The following is a 13,903-nucleotide window of genomic DNA, read 5'->3' as shown; positions in this document are numbered from 1 at the left end:
TAGGATCCTCATTGGCTGAATAAAATGAAACTGGCTCATTGCATTATGGGAACTTCCGATTCCGGTATACGATATTCTAAAAGTATTGGAATTAAGTATCGGAATTCCGATACCGCGAATATCGGCCGATACCCGATATTTCAGTATCGGAATGCTCAACACTACTCAGGAGCAATTGTACAACAAATTTTGTGGTCCATTTTCTCCTGTTACCCTTGTGAAAATAAAAAAATTGGGGCTAAAAGTACATTTTTGTGGAAAAAAAGTTTGATTTCTTAATTTCAAGGCTCTATGTTATAAACTGTTATGATCTGCAGCAAGTACTAAGGAAAGAAAAGGGAAAACTGTCCCTACAGTAAAACTAAGCTGAATCCCTACGATGTAGCGGGCTGCCTGTTCCTAGCGAACAGACCCGCCTTAGTCCTCGGTTAGTCTGAACGAAGACCTATAGCATAAGGGGAGGGGTCCCTAAAAGAACTAAGGACTGGAACAAAAATGTGACACCTCCTAAACAGAGAAGTTGTTGCAGAACACAAAAAGACAAACAAACAAAAAAGTACTAGAGGTCCCAGAAGGACCAAATGAACTGACAGAGAAAGGCACAGAAGCACCTAGCTAGAGAAACAGTCAAACACTGAAGTCCAAATTAAATAAAAAAGCAGTCTAAATAAAAAAGCGGTCTATAATTTGGACCACTTTCAATCCCGCTTGGGGGTTAGCGGCAGGAGCAGCTTTTAGTCAATCATTCTTAAATCCCACCACTATTAACTTCCCCTTTGGCTGCTCAACTCAGGACCTGCGGTTGGGGGCTGCACTCTCCTAGCTTTCAGGACCTGTGGTGATGCACATCTGATCTGTGGGCGGACAAGTGGCCTTCAATTTTGGAACCCGGAAACGGTGAGCACGAGCGGCGGTCTGCAGCACACGGCACGTGGTGTGCCAAGCTACCTGTACCTTGCGGTGAGACGTGCCTGCTCCTTCCATTTCCACACTAACACCGGAGTTGTGCAGGGGTGCACAACTCCAGCAGGTGAGTGGCCTTTTGTCTGTTTCCATCACATCTACCGATCAAGTCCTTCACATAGCGCGCTTTTTCTCCCTTTCTCTTCCAAACACTGAAGTCCAGCTCAGCCAAAAGGGCGGAGCTGGAATATAAAGGCAGATGGTCACGTGACCACAAAACACAAGATGGAAAAAACAAAACAGGAGGGTTCTAACAAACTTCTATGCACAACGAATGGCATGGGACAAGTTCTCCTGTTACCCTTTTGAAAACGTAAAATTGGGTACTGAAAAACATTTTTATGGGAAAAATGAAATTTCTATCTTTATGGCTCAATGTTATAAACTTCTGTGAAGGCGTTGGGGGTTCAAGGTGTTCATCACATATCTAGATAAGTTCCCTAAGGGGTCTAGTTTCCAAAATGGTGTCACTTGTGGGGGTTTCCACTATTTAGGCACATCAGGGGCTCCCCAAACACGACATGGCGTCCGCTAATTATTCAAGCAAATTTTACATTCAAAAAGTCTAATGGTGCTCCTTCCTTTCCGAACCCTGCCATGCACCCATACTGTGGTTTTCCCCCACATATGGTGCATCAGCTTACTCAGGAGGAATTGCACAACAAATCTTGTGGTCCATTTTCTCTCGCTACCCTTGTGAAAAAAAAAATTGGGTCTGAAGTAAACATTTTATGAAAAAAAGTTAAATGTTCATTTTTTCCTTCCACGTTGCTTCAGTTCTTGTGAAGCACGTGAAGGGTTAATAAACTTCTTGAATGTGGTTTTGAGCACTTTGAGGGGTGCAGTTTTTAGAATGGTGTCACTTTTGGGTATTTTCTGTCATAAAGGCCCCTCAAAGTGACTTCAAAATGTGATGTGGTCCCTAAGAAAATGGTTTTGTAAATTTTGTTGGAAAAATTAGAAATCGCTGGTCAACTTTCAACCCTTATAACTTCTGAACAAAAAAAAAATTTTGGTTCCAAAATTGTGTTGATGTAAAGTAGACATGTGGGAAATGTTGATTATTAACTATTTTGTGTGACATATCTCTCTGATATAAGGGTATGAAAATTCAAAGTTTGAAAATTGCAAAATTTTCGACAAATTTCCGTTTTGTTTCACAAGTAAACGCAAGTCTTATGGAAAAAATTTTACCACTATCGTGAAGTAAAATACAGTACAGACCAAAAGTTTGGACACACCTTCTCATTTAAAGATTTTTCTGTATTTTCTTGACTATGAAAATTGTACATTCACACTGAAGGCATCAAAACTATGAATTAACACATGTGGAATTATATACTTAACAAAAAAGTGTGAAACAACTGAAAATATGTCTTATATTCTAGGTTCTTCAAAGTAGCCACCTTTTGCTTTGATGACTGCTTTGCACACTCTTGGCATTCTCTTGATGAGCTTCAAGAGGTAGTCACCGGAAATGGTCTTCCAACAATCTTGAAGGAGTTCCCAGAGATGCTTAGCATGGAAAATGGATCAGTTAATTAGCCATTTTCTTTCATTTTTAACAGATCACTTTTTCATACTGGATCCAGTGAGTAAAAACGGATCCGTTACGAATTGCAATCTGTTCCGGTGAGCCTTGACATAGGTCATCTTGATTAAATGCACAGGCCGCGTGCAGAGAATCGCAAGTATTGCTGGTTGCTATGGACAATAGCTGTTTTGTTTGACTGAGCTTACGGAAACTAAGGTGTGTCCTGTGATTAGCATCATAGGTGACTATAAACTTAGCGCTATATCGCTATGTCATCTACAGCCGGGTACAAACATTTTGCATCAGCTGCTATCCAGGCGTCACAGGGAATGTGATCTACAGTCCCCTCACAATCCTGATGAACTAAGTGTTTGTGTATCAAAATGGACAAGGAACATAACTCCTCATAAAGTATCGCTATGCTAATTGTAAGGTTTTGCTACTGTAGGAGTAATAGCTCTAAGGATTAACATTTTTGTGTCCTGTTTTTCTTGGCCATGACAGGGCATGTCCCTGTGCTGAGATAATCTTATATAAAATTATAAAAAAATATAAACATTTCACTGCCTGTTTTTTAAACAAAGTTTCACTTCAAAGAAAGAATCAGCTGTGATCCAGTGCTGTCCTGTCTGTATACTCTTTTGCTTCCTCCCCTGCCCAGGAGCTGTGGTATGATCAGACCATGTTCTGTACACGGTCAGACACGGCAATTACACAGTGCACAGCAGGGGCAAATTTATAAGTTTATCTCAGCACAGGGACATTTTATTTAAACACATCCAATTGTGGAAATTATTATCATTCCAAGATCTATTGATTAATATGAACTTTTGTTCATGGAAAAACCCCTTTAAGGAATTATACATAGGGCAATACATATATCTTTGTCATACTCATTTGATAAAGACACACAAGGTACAGTATGTATATCTAAGTTTTTTTTGTTTGTGGTTCAGTTAAGTGTTTTTTATTGTACAAATAATAAAATTGTGATTTTAGGGAATTTTTAAGTTAGTCCTATTTTGGTGGATTCTCTTGCAGACATATATATTTGTTACCCTTTAATGGAAGACAATTATAAGTGGAAGACATTATAAGTTTATAGGGGCGAGAATGGGGGATATTATAAGTGTATGGGGTACAGAATTGATGACATTAGGTCCATAATTGGGAGATATTATTAGTTTATGGAGTCAGAATTGGGTACTGTCAGGTTTTCCCACAGCAACGACATCAGGGAGATCACGCAATATCTCACCGTGCCGTCACTGTGTCATGGATTTCGTCCGGAATCACGAGCATACGATCCAGACTACTCTCTACTTAGGTATCGGCAAATGACCAGTGAGCGTATGGCGTCACACCTCGGGATTCCAATGCATGGAATACGTGTTTACGCCCTCTGTAGGTCACTGTCAGCTTTACAATAGCTGCCACCATCATCCAGCTTTGAAATATAATACAGGCCTGGGCGAATGCCTGCATTCTGGTAGCGTATGGCTTTGGGGGAGGGAAAGATTACAGGACAAAAGAAACAGAACTATTCAATTTTATGTTTAATCCAAAAGGGAGGCAGTGTTTAGGAAAAATATATACAAGGATTTTACAAAGGAGACATTAAAATACCTAAGCAGTTACACAAAATAATAAGGATTAAGGAAGAAATTTACTATACGATCCCCCATATCTTCCCTTTTTCTGCAGAGTCTGAACTCGTACCTAACTCCTGCTCGTTGTCACTGTACTTCCGTTTGTGAGTTTGTGGTCCACTCGCTACTTCACTGCAAGTACCCTGTGGTTATCTGGTTCTGCCTTTCCCTTCCTGTCTGTTCCGTGTGAACAGAGCCCTGTCCCCTCTGCTCTGCCTTGCTCGCCGCTCCGGTGGTTCTTGCCTGCTCTGCCTTGCTCACCGCTCCGGCGGTTCTTGCCTGCTCTGCCTTTGCTCACTGCTCCAGGTGGTCTCGCTCTGCTCTGACTCTTTGCTCACTGCTCTGGCAGTCTCGCTCTGCTCTGACCCTTTGCTCACTGCTCCGGCAGTCTCGCTCTGCTCTGACCCTTTGCTCACTGCTCCAGCAGTCTCGCTCTGCTCTGACCCTTTGCTCACTGCTCCGGCAGTCTCGCTCTGCTCTGACCCTTTGCTCACTGCTCCGGCAGTCTCGCTCTGCTCTGACCCTTTGCTCCCTGCTCCGGCAGTCTCGTCCTGCTCTACTCTCGCTCACCGCTCCAGGCGGTCTCGTCTTGCTCTGCTCTTGCTCGCCGCTCCGGGCGGCCTCACTCTGCTGTGTTTGTCCACCGCATCTGCGGTTCTGTTCCCGAGTCCCAGTCTGTACTGGGTCCTATCCACTCTGTGCTCCAACCTGTCGTACCTGCCAGTACCTCCCTGCCTGCATACCAGTCGTGCTTACCAACATCCACCTGCCTGCATACCGGCCGTACCTGCCAGTACCTCCCTGTTTGCATACCAGTCGTGCTTGCCAGCATCCACCTGTCTGCATACCTGCCGTGTCTGCCTGTACCCACCAGTCTGTGTGCCAGCCTAACCTGCCTGTTCCTGTATTCCCCAGTGTGGGTCAACAGCCGTGTCCGGGGTCTGACCTGGAGTAGCACCTGGTCCCTCTGCTCGGTCCCTCCTTGGTGCACTGGCGTCGTATGCCGTCGTGCGACCTTGGTCGGATCGGGTGGATACTTAGTTACTCCCCTCCAGGCATTCACTCTCCGGTACGGTCCAGTGGAATCACTACATATACACGCACACGCCAGTCAGTCCGGGCGTGTGCATTACACAGAATGGATGACATTACAAGTGTCTAGGGCCAGAATGGGGGATATTACAAGTGTGTAGGGCCAGAATGGGGAACATTTCTAGTGTACGGCGATATAAATTGGGGAATATCATCAGTATAAGGGGCCACAATGGGGGAAATTATTAGTTTATGGGGTCACATTAATAATGTCTGCAATTGTTGCCTCACACACTAGTAATACCCCAAATTGTCGCCCTATAACTTAAGAATGTATGCGACCACAATTAAGGACATTACAACTGTAGCAGGGCATAAAAGGTGTATGTTACTACTGTATGAGTGCCACTGGTAGGGTCGTTACTGGTGTATTTGGGTGCAAAGATAAACATTACTACTATATGGGGGCACAAAGAAATATTAATATTGTACTTGGTACTACATAAGGGGACATAAGCATTAGTATTGTATGGAGCCACAAAGAGGGATATCACTACTTACGGTATTGTACGTTATTGACAGGTCAGTGGTCGGGTATGACAGCAAACGGCAAGTCAATCAGCCGGGGGAGGATGCAGTTTGGTAGTGAGTACAACGTGAGGCTGAAAAGCTAGAAGTATATTGTCAGGTCCCAATGCACTTCCAGACATCACTTCAAAACACAATTTCTCACTGCTGGATCAATGCTTTGGGTTCATAAAAGGATCAACTGGTGTAGCCTTTAAAGGTCTGCACAATCATATCAATGATTTTGGGGTGACTGAGGGTGGGGAGTAAAGGGTTTCTGACAGATTCCCTTTAAATGTGATTTAATCAGCATTTAGAAGCGTTGGCACACATCAACGCATTTCTTTACTATAGGGAAGAGTTGGTTGCTTCATCCATTATCATATTTGTTTCTTTCATTGTAACAAATGTTTGTTTTACTAGCTTTGACTTCTCTTTTCTCTTTCCATGGAAGTTTTTTGTGGCTTTATATCATACAGAACAGTACTATTTGGCTGCCTGTTCTTCTGCGAAAACACGTGAATGTCAAGGGAATGATTGCCATCGGCCTTGTTCTTTCATCTAGAATGATCCATTGGCACATTCCTCACAATTGTGAAATTTAACTTTTTTTTTTTTAAAGAGAAAGCCTCCATGGTTACTATAAAGAGAAGCAAACAAAAATGAGAAACAAGCATGAATATTTGCACATTTAATAAAATATAACAGTTTAGCAGGAATGACCATCAATATTATCAGTGCCGCAATTTCTTTTATTTGATCACATTCCGGGATGTGGTTAAACATAGCATCCAATGATTGTAGAAGCAGTTTGATTAAAACAAAACAATTGCAAATTTTTGTATGTGGTATGTGTAGGGGTTTTATTTCTTGTTTTGATTTTTTTGTTTTTTTTAGTGGCCCTGTGTTTGCATAGTATTTTTTTTGTTTTATTTTCAGTTAGTCATCAGAAGGTGCTGAGTAGAGATGAGCAGATATTTTGAAATTAGTATTTGCCAACTTCGATGAATTTTGCCCAATAAGTTGATTGGCGGTGAATAAATTTGAGAGAATCTCAATACAGGAAAGCTTGTAATTGCTCAGCAAATACACGTGGAGGAGAAGAGAGAGAGAGAGAGGACCTGGCTGGTATAGCTTACACTCCACAGGAGAGAGAGAAAAAGAGAGCGAGAGGACCCCACTGACCACAAGAGCTTCCATTCTAATGGAGATGGAGGACCCTGCTCACCATTAGAGCTTACACGCTACAGGAGAGAGAGAGGACCACGCTGACCAAGAGAGCTTACACTGTAGTATACAGAAGAGAGAGTGGACCCTGCTGATCATAAGAGCTAACACTCTACAGGTGAGAGAGAGAAACTTAGGCGTCACTCACATGAGTGTATAACTTGGACTAGTGCTGTCTGATGTTTATTCCAGGGACAAATAGCCACCTCCAGCCAAAGCCAGAGGCGACCCAATCTTACCCCCAGCGCCTGCCCGAGTTCTCACCCGAGCAAGGCAGTGGGAGCCAAAGACTGTGCTTCCCTCCCGGAAGAGGGAAGCCAACAATGCTCTCCTCCCGAAAGAGGAGAGCCAGGGTGGTTCAGGGGGGAGTGGAACCTGATGGCCACACACTTTCCCCCTAGACCTGCCAAGAGAGGAACCAGTTAGGGAAAAGCATACCGACAAAATCCTAGAAGGACGTGACACAAGTGAATAAGTGCACACACAGTGACAAAAAGATTAAATAAATAGCGAAGGTTTCACAGTATAATACTGCCTGGACCTTCGACCGGGAATTGAAAAATTCCAGATCCTAAAGGCCAGAAGGCCCGGAATAAGGGTGTGTGCAAAGAAAGAAAATTTGAAGTGCTTGTGCAAATGTGCCAGAAACTCAAGTGGGGTTCCCAATACCAGTGAGTTAAGGCACCCCAGGGTCACCAATCCTGGGGCACTTCACACTTCGGGCTTTCGATCTTCCCCGGCCCAATGGCGTCGATCCTGGGGGGCCATGCTTTCCACTAGATGACTATATTAGCCACCTGGCGTACTAATAAGGGCCTAAACCCCAGTGTCCATCAATCTGCTAGGGTGGCCGACGGCCAAAGCCGCCTTTTCGAAAGGTACCGAGAAGCGATTACCTGAATTGGTTATAGCCTATTGCTGCACCATAGCCCCAAGAAGGCACCCATTGTAGGGATAGGGACAAAGGCTCCCCTTAGGAAGACATGTTGTTCATCAATAGGCACCTTAAAACCCACAACTATACTGCTTGTTGCAGATGCACCCCACATGTTTTTAATCTGCATAAGTCCACCTATTTTCACACATTCTCCTCTTTTCTCCCCCCTAATGTCCCACGCGCCTCAAAACCGGGAAGGGTGGGGGGTAGAGAGAATAAATAATTGATGAACAAACGAGCAGCGGTCCCCAGTGCTTCCCAGTCTGTAGGCTCCCTACAGACTGAAGTTGGCTGCTGCAGAACTGCCAGATAAAAGCCAGGAGCCCATTATGATACGTGCAATGTCTGTTCCATTCTTCCATTGTCCCATTGTTCCATTGCCCCCTAACAATGAGACAATGGAAAAATGCAAGAATGGAACGGACATTGCACGTGTCATAATGGGTATGTAGGGAGCATACTGGGGACTGCTGCTCGTTTGTTCAATAATTAGTTACCCTCTCTACCCCCCACCCTTCCCGGTCTTGAGGAGCATGGGACATTAGGGGGGAGAGGAGAATGTGTGAAAATAGGTGGACGTATCAGATATTAAACTGATAAGAAAAGATACTACACTTGATCTTAGCCAAAAGGCCGAGAAGCGATTACCTGAATTGGTTTTGGCCTAGAGCTGCACCCTGGCCCAAAGAAGGCACCCATTGTAGGGATAGGGACAAAGACTCCCCTTAGGAAGACATGTTGTTCATCAATAGACACCTTAAAACCCACAAATATACTGCTTGTTGCAGATGCACCCCAAACGTTTTTAATCTGCATAAGTCCACCTATTTTTACACATTCTCCCCCCCCTGCCCAATGTCCTACATGCCTCAAGACCGAGGGGGGGGGGGGTAGAGAGGATAACTAATTAATGAACAAACGAGCAGCTGTCCCCTCCCCCCCCCCGGCTTCCCAGTCTGTAGGCTCCCTACAGACTGAAGCTGGCTGTTGCAGCACTGGCAGATAAAAGCTAGGAGCCCATTATGACACGTGCAATGTCTGTTCCATTCTTCCATTCTTGCATTATTCCATTGCTCCATTGTCCTATTGCTCCATTGCCTCCTAACAATGGGACAATGGAATAATGCAAGAATGGAAGAATGGAACAGACATTGCACGTGTCATAATGGGCTAGTGGCTTTTATCTGGCTGTGCTGCAGCAGCCAGCTTCAGTATGTAGGAAGCCTCCAGATTGGGAAGCAGGTGGGACCGCTGCTCGTTTGTTCAATAATTAGTTACCCTCTCTACCCCCCAACCCTTCCCGGTCTTGAGGCGCATGGGACATTAGGGGGGAGAGGTGAAGAGAATGTGTGAAAATAAGTGGACATATAGGGGACATATCAGATGTTAAACTGATAAGAAAAGGTACTACAGTTGATCTTAGCCAAAAGGCAGAGAAGCGATTACCTGAATTGGTTTGGCCTATGGCTGCACCCTGGCCCCAAGAAGGCACCCATTGTAGGGATAGGGACTGAGACTCCCCTTAGGAAGACATGTTGTTCATCAATAGACACCTTAAAACCCACAACTATACTGCTTGTGTTTAACCTCGCCCACACCACTGATTGACTGCTTTCTGTGTACACTGTGCATAGGCAGAAAGCTACCAATCATTAGTGGACGCAGGATTACACAGAGCTCATGAAAATGGAGGACTCCATGGCAGCAGGTTTACTAGTCCTCTAGGGATAATCTCCTGCTGTTAAAACAGTGATTTTATCAAAACTACAGCAAGCAGCCCAGTAAGTGACAAATAGATGGAATTAGGGTCTTTGTGTCCACAATTTGGTGCTCTCATGTTAGGTAGAAAAAACGTGTTGACTGAAGTCAGTTATTTCCAAGGCTGTGTTAATCTAAACAAATAAAATACCTTCGCAACAAGCATTTATTTCAGTTTACAAGCCTCAAATACCTATGAAAAACTTCTGTAATGCAGGTACACAATTAAATCCAAGAGTATCTCTGGTGATATAATATATATATATATATTTTAAGATTAAATTTTTGATACATTACTGTAACTATTTGTTACACTTCTTGAGATACATACAGAACGAGTTAACCCCATTCTCTTGATTAGTGGGAGTCTTAATAGTAGGACGCCTGGTGATCAGACCAGGAAAAATGTAAGCCTATTCTGACATCCACCATACATGTACGGCACATGTATGGTGGCGATGTATGGAGTAGACTCAGGTTTTGAACCCACTGCACAAACAAGTTTTTTTTTCGCCACTGGAATGGCGCTTTAAATGTAAGCCCCTCTGTTCCCATTCTTATACTCACCTTCCGTCAGCTTTATCTTTTACCGACGCCGCTCTGGTCCCGTGGCACCATCTTGTGCCAGTAACTTCTGACTGGCCAGAAGTCAGAAGTTATGTTACAAGAGCTCAATACAAGTCTTTATGAGAGGCAGGACGAGGCCATAATGAGGCTCTCATAAAGATGTATTAAAAAGTGACTTCTATGCTCTGTGAAGCACTGGAGCTGCCGGCAGGTCATTCTTTGGCCGAGACAGCGCTGGAAAAGGATGAAGGTGGCGGCAGGCGAGTATGAGATGGGGAAAGGGGAATCACATTTAACCCCTTTACGACGTGGTGCGTATTAGTACGCACCACGTCGGTACCCCCAGTTCAGCGCGGGCTCCGGCGCTGAGCCCTCACTGAACCGGGCACATGTCAGCTGTATAAATTAGCTGACATGTGCCAGCAACAGCTGCAGGTGGAATCTTGATCCACCCGCGGCTGTTAACCAGTTAAATGCCGCTGTCAATTTCTGACAGCGGCATTTAACTTGCACTTCCCGGAAGCGCGTCATTAGCCCAGCCCATCGATGACCCCGTCACGTGATCGCAGGTCACTGATGGGTTGGTATGATAACCCGGGGTCTGCAGAAGGCCTCTGTGGTTGCCCAGTGGTCGGCGCTCATAGCAAGTGAGCATTTCTGCTGCATATAGGCGATCTGCTCACCACCTGTATGCAGCAGAGGAGATCAAACAACTGCTGCTTCAATAGTCTACTATGGAGACTATTGAAACAAGCAGAAAGTGTAAAAAAAGAAATGTATTTAACAATATTAAAAAAGTATATAAAAGTTTATATCACCCCCCTTTCAGCCCATTCAAAATAAAACAATTGAAAAAAAACCCCACATACACATATTTGGTATTGATGCCTTCAGAATCACCCGATCAATATAAAAAAAGAATTAATCCGATCGGTAAACGGCGTAACGAGAAAAGCATTCTAAACGCCAGAATTAAAGTTTTTTTGGTCGCCACAACATTGCAATAAAATGCAATAACGGGCGATCAAAACATCTGGTAGTGGTCCTGGTCGATTGCGAACCTGAGAAATCTCTGATGGGCAGGGTGCAGGTATGCGTCTTGTATGTATATGGTGGTGAGAAATTCTCCCTTCTCCATGGACGCAATGATGGACCGAAGGGACTCCAAGCGGAAGGGACGTACCCGTACCAGTACATATTTGTTGAGCTGTTTTAGGTCCAGTATGGGCCGTACGCCGCCTCCTTTCTTGGGGACTACGAATAGATTGGAGTAGAACCCTCGGAAGAGCTCGGCCGCGGGGACCAGTAATATGACTCCTGCTTGAAAAAGAAAGGAGACCGCTTGGCGGAAGGCACAAGCCTTGGCTGGCGGCTTTGGGGGAACAGAAGGAAAGAGTCTGTTTGGTAAGTTGGAAGACAGACTTTATGAAAGAGCAAAAGTCAGCCGACAGGTCTTGTCCGACTTTTGCGTCGACCGCAAGTTGTCCCTGCGTGGGGAGCGGTTGCTATTTTGTGCTGGACGCGAGACGGACCAGCCCGAAGAGTTCCGAAAGGATCGGAATAGAGTTTGGTTACGCTTCTTGTAGGTGCGTTTGGGTTTCAGTTGGGGGGAGAGAGGTACTCACCCCCGGTGGCGTTGGATATCATCGTGACCAACTGTTCACCGAAAAGTCAACCACTGAGGTACGGGAGGTGCGTGAGGGACTTCTTTGAGGCTGCGTCTGCTTTCCATTCCCGCAGCCAGAGGATACGCCGAATCGTGATGGCGTTTGATGCTATTCCCGCTGCACCCCTTGCTGAATCCAGAGCTGCATGAAGCATGTAATCTGCTACAACTGCTATTTGAACCGCTTGGTCCGACCGCTCAGGAGCAGATACTTGGAGGCCAGCTTGTAAATTTTTGGGCCCAAACCAGGATGGCCTTAGCAGCCCAAACTGAGGCGAACGCGGGAGCCAGGGAGGCCCCATGCGGCCTCGAAAATTGAACGAGCCATGCGTTCCACCTGCCGGTCTGCTGAATCCCTGAGGGTTGAGCTATCTGGCAGTGAAAGGAGTGACTGTGCTGCTAGTCTAGAGACTGGGGGATCCACTTCGGGTTGATCTGTCCATTCCTTGGTGACCCCCTGTGGGAAGGGGTACCACGCCTCCAGATATTTGCGATTGGTAGAAATGTCCAGCACCCGATGGATGGATGAGATTACGTCCTCAACTAGCGCTGTATTGCTAGGGGGGGGGGGGGGGGGGGTTGGGATCAGGGAACCTTCAGTTTCCTTGTCCGAGTCGGAATCACAGATGCCTTCCGAATCCTGTGCATCGCTAAGGCATCTCCTGCTGGGTGAAGCGGGGCGGAGGCCTTCTCTGGTCAGGGATCGCTGCGGAGATCTGCATTGTCTGTCCCTGGTAGGGGACGGTCTAGATGACCTGGAACTACGGTGTCTTTCCCTAGAAGGGGATGACCATGTGCTATGGGATGATGCAGATGAACGTGACCTGTGGGTCCGCTTGCGTCCAGATCTAGACGTGGATGTGCCCGGGTCGTCATGTCCCTGAGTCGAGCTTTCCCTTTGCAGGGCAGTGTTCATAGCCGAGGCATGACTCTGCCGAGCCTGAAGCAATGTGGAGGCTAGGTTATCTATAGACTGCGTCATAGATTGTGACCCATCCCGGCATGTCATTAGACACCAAAGCATTGGCAGGGGCTTCCTGGGGCTCTGGCACAGTAGTCTGGGTGCAGTCCTGGCAGTGCGGGTACGTGCTGCCACTGGGGAGAGTATTACTGCAGGCTGTACAGAGTGCATAAAAGCAGTCCTGCCTGGTTCTCTTGGACCTTGAGCCCGGCATAGTGCACTGGGGTGGCTATGCAGAGGGCCCTACAGGGGTGGCTATGCAGAGGAGCCTATAAGGAATAATGGATTCACAGCCGAGGAAGAACTCCAGCTGTGATCTTATCCCACCAGTGTGTCCCTGGGTCCAGCGCCGAAGATCCACAGTCCTGTGCCCCCCGGAGACTGGCTGGCCTGGTCTGGGTCGGCCGACCAGTAACTGCAGGGTTAATCCCTTATCCTGCAGCAGATAATGGCCGCCGGAGTAAGGTTAAGAAAGAAGGGGGAGCGGAGAGCTGAAAAGGGCGGCAGAGCAGTGTGAAATCGCACCCTTTCAGTCTCGATCCGCCCACTTTATGACACTGTAGAGTGTCATATTTGTCATCCGGGGGGCAGGCGGGAGAGGAGGTGGCGGCCTCGGCTAGGCCGAAGCCGCGGCCTAAATTAGATGCCTGATGCCCAAAGGGGCTGCAGGCCGGCGTGGAAGTCCGGGAGGGGGCCAGATCTGAACCGGGCCCCCCCGGATATAAAGGCAGGATAGCGGTGGGGTATTAGCGGAAGGGGGGGCCCTGTGAAGAGTCCCCCTGAGGCACCATAGAGCTGGTGCTGCCGCAGAGACAGGGCACAGGGAGGCCTGTGCCTCTCATGTCATGCCTGCCTGCACTCCCCCCGGCCCCGACAGGAGCCCGCAGCAGGGCTGGGGTCCCTGGATTCAGGCGCAGTGTGCTGGCTGCTGGGAGCTGCAGAGTGCTGCCTGTACAGGCCCTACCTGAGGCGTTTCAACCTAATACCCCCAGAGGGGGATTAGGGAGGTGATGCTGTCACCATCAGGGGGCTATATCCTCGC

At 46.6% G+C, this 13,903-nt stretch overlaps 2 pseudogenes; both read right to left on the bottom strand.

Moving 5' to 3' along the window:
• Positions 1-8,464: 8,464 nt before the first annotated feature.
• Positions 8,465-8,554, bottom strand: LOC141182932 (U2 spliceosomal RNA; annotated as a pseudogene).
• Positions 8,555-9,146: 592 nt separating this feature from the next.
• Positions 9,147-9,352, bottom strand: LOC141182939 (U2 spliceosomal RNA; annotated as a pseudogene).
• Between the last annotated feature and the right edge of the window lie 4,551 nt (positions 9,353-13,903).

Source organism: Phyllobates terribilis, unplaced genomic scaffold, assembly GCF_046119375.1.
Source record: "Phyllobates terribilis strain yellow unplaced genomic scaffold, ASM4611937v1 Scaffold_37__1_contigs__length_12642776, whole genome shotgun sequence".
Classification (NCBI taxonomy): domain Eukaryota; kingdom Metazoa; phylum Chordata; class Amphibia; order Anura; family Dendrobatidae; genus Phyllobates; species Phyllobates terribilis.
Note: the sequence above shows the minus strand (reverse complement) of the source record. Positions and strands in the feature narration are given on the sequence as shown.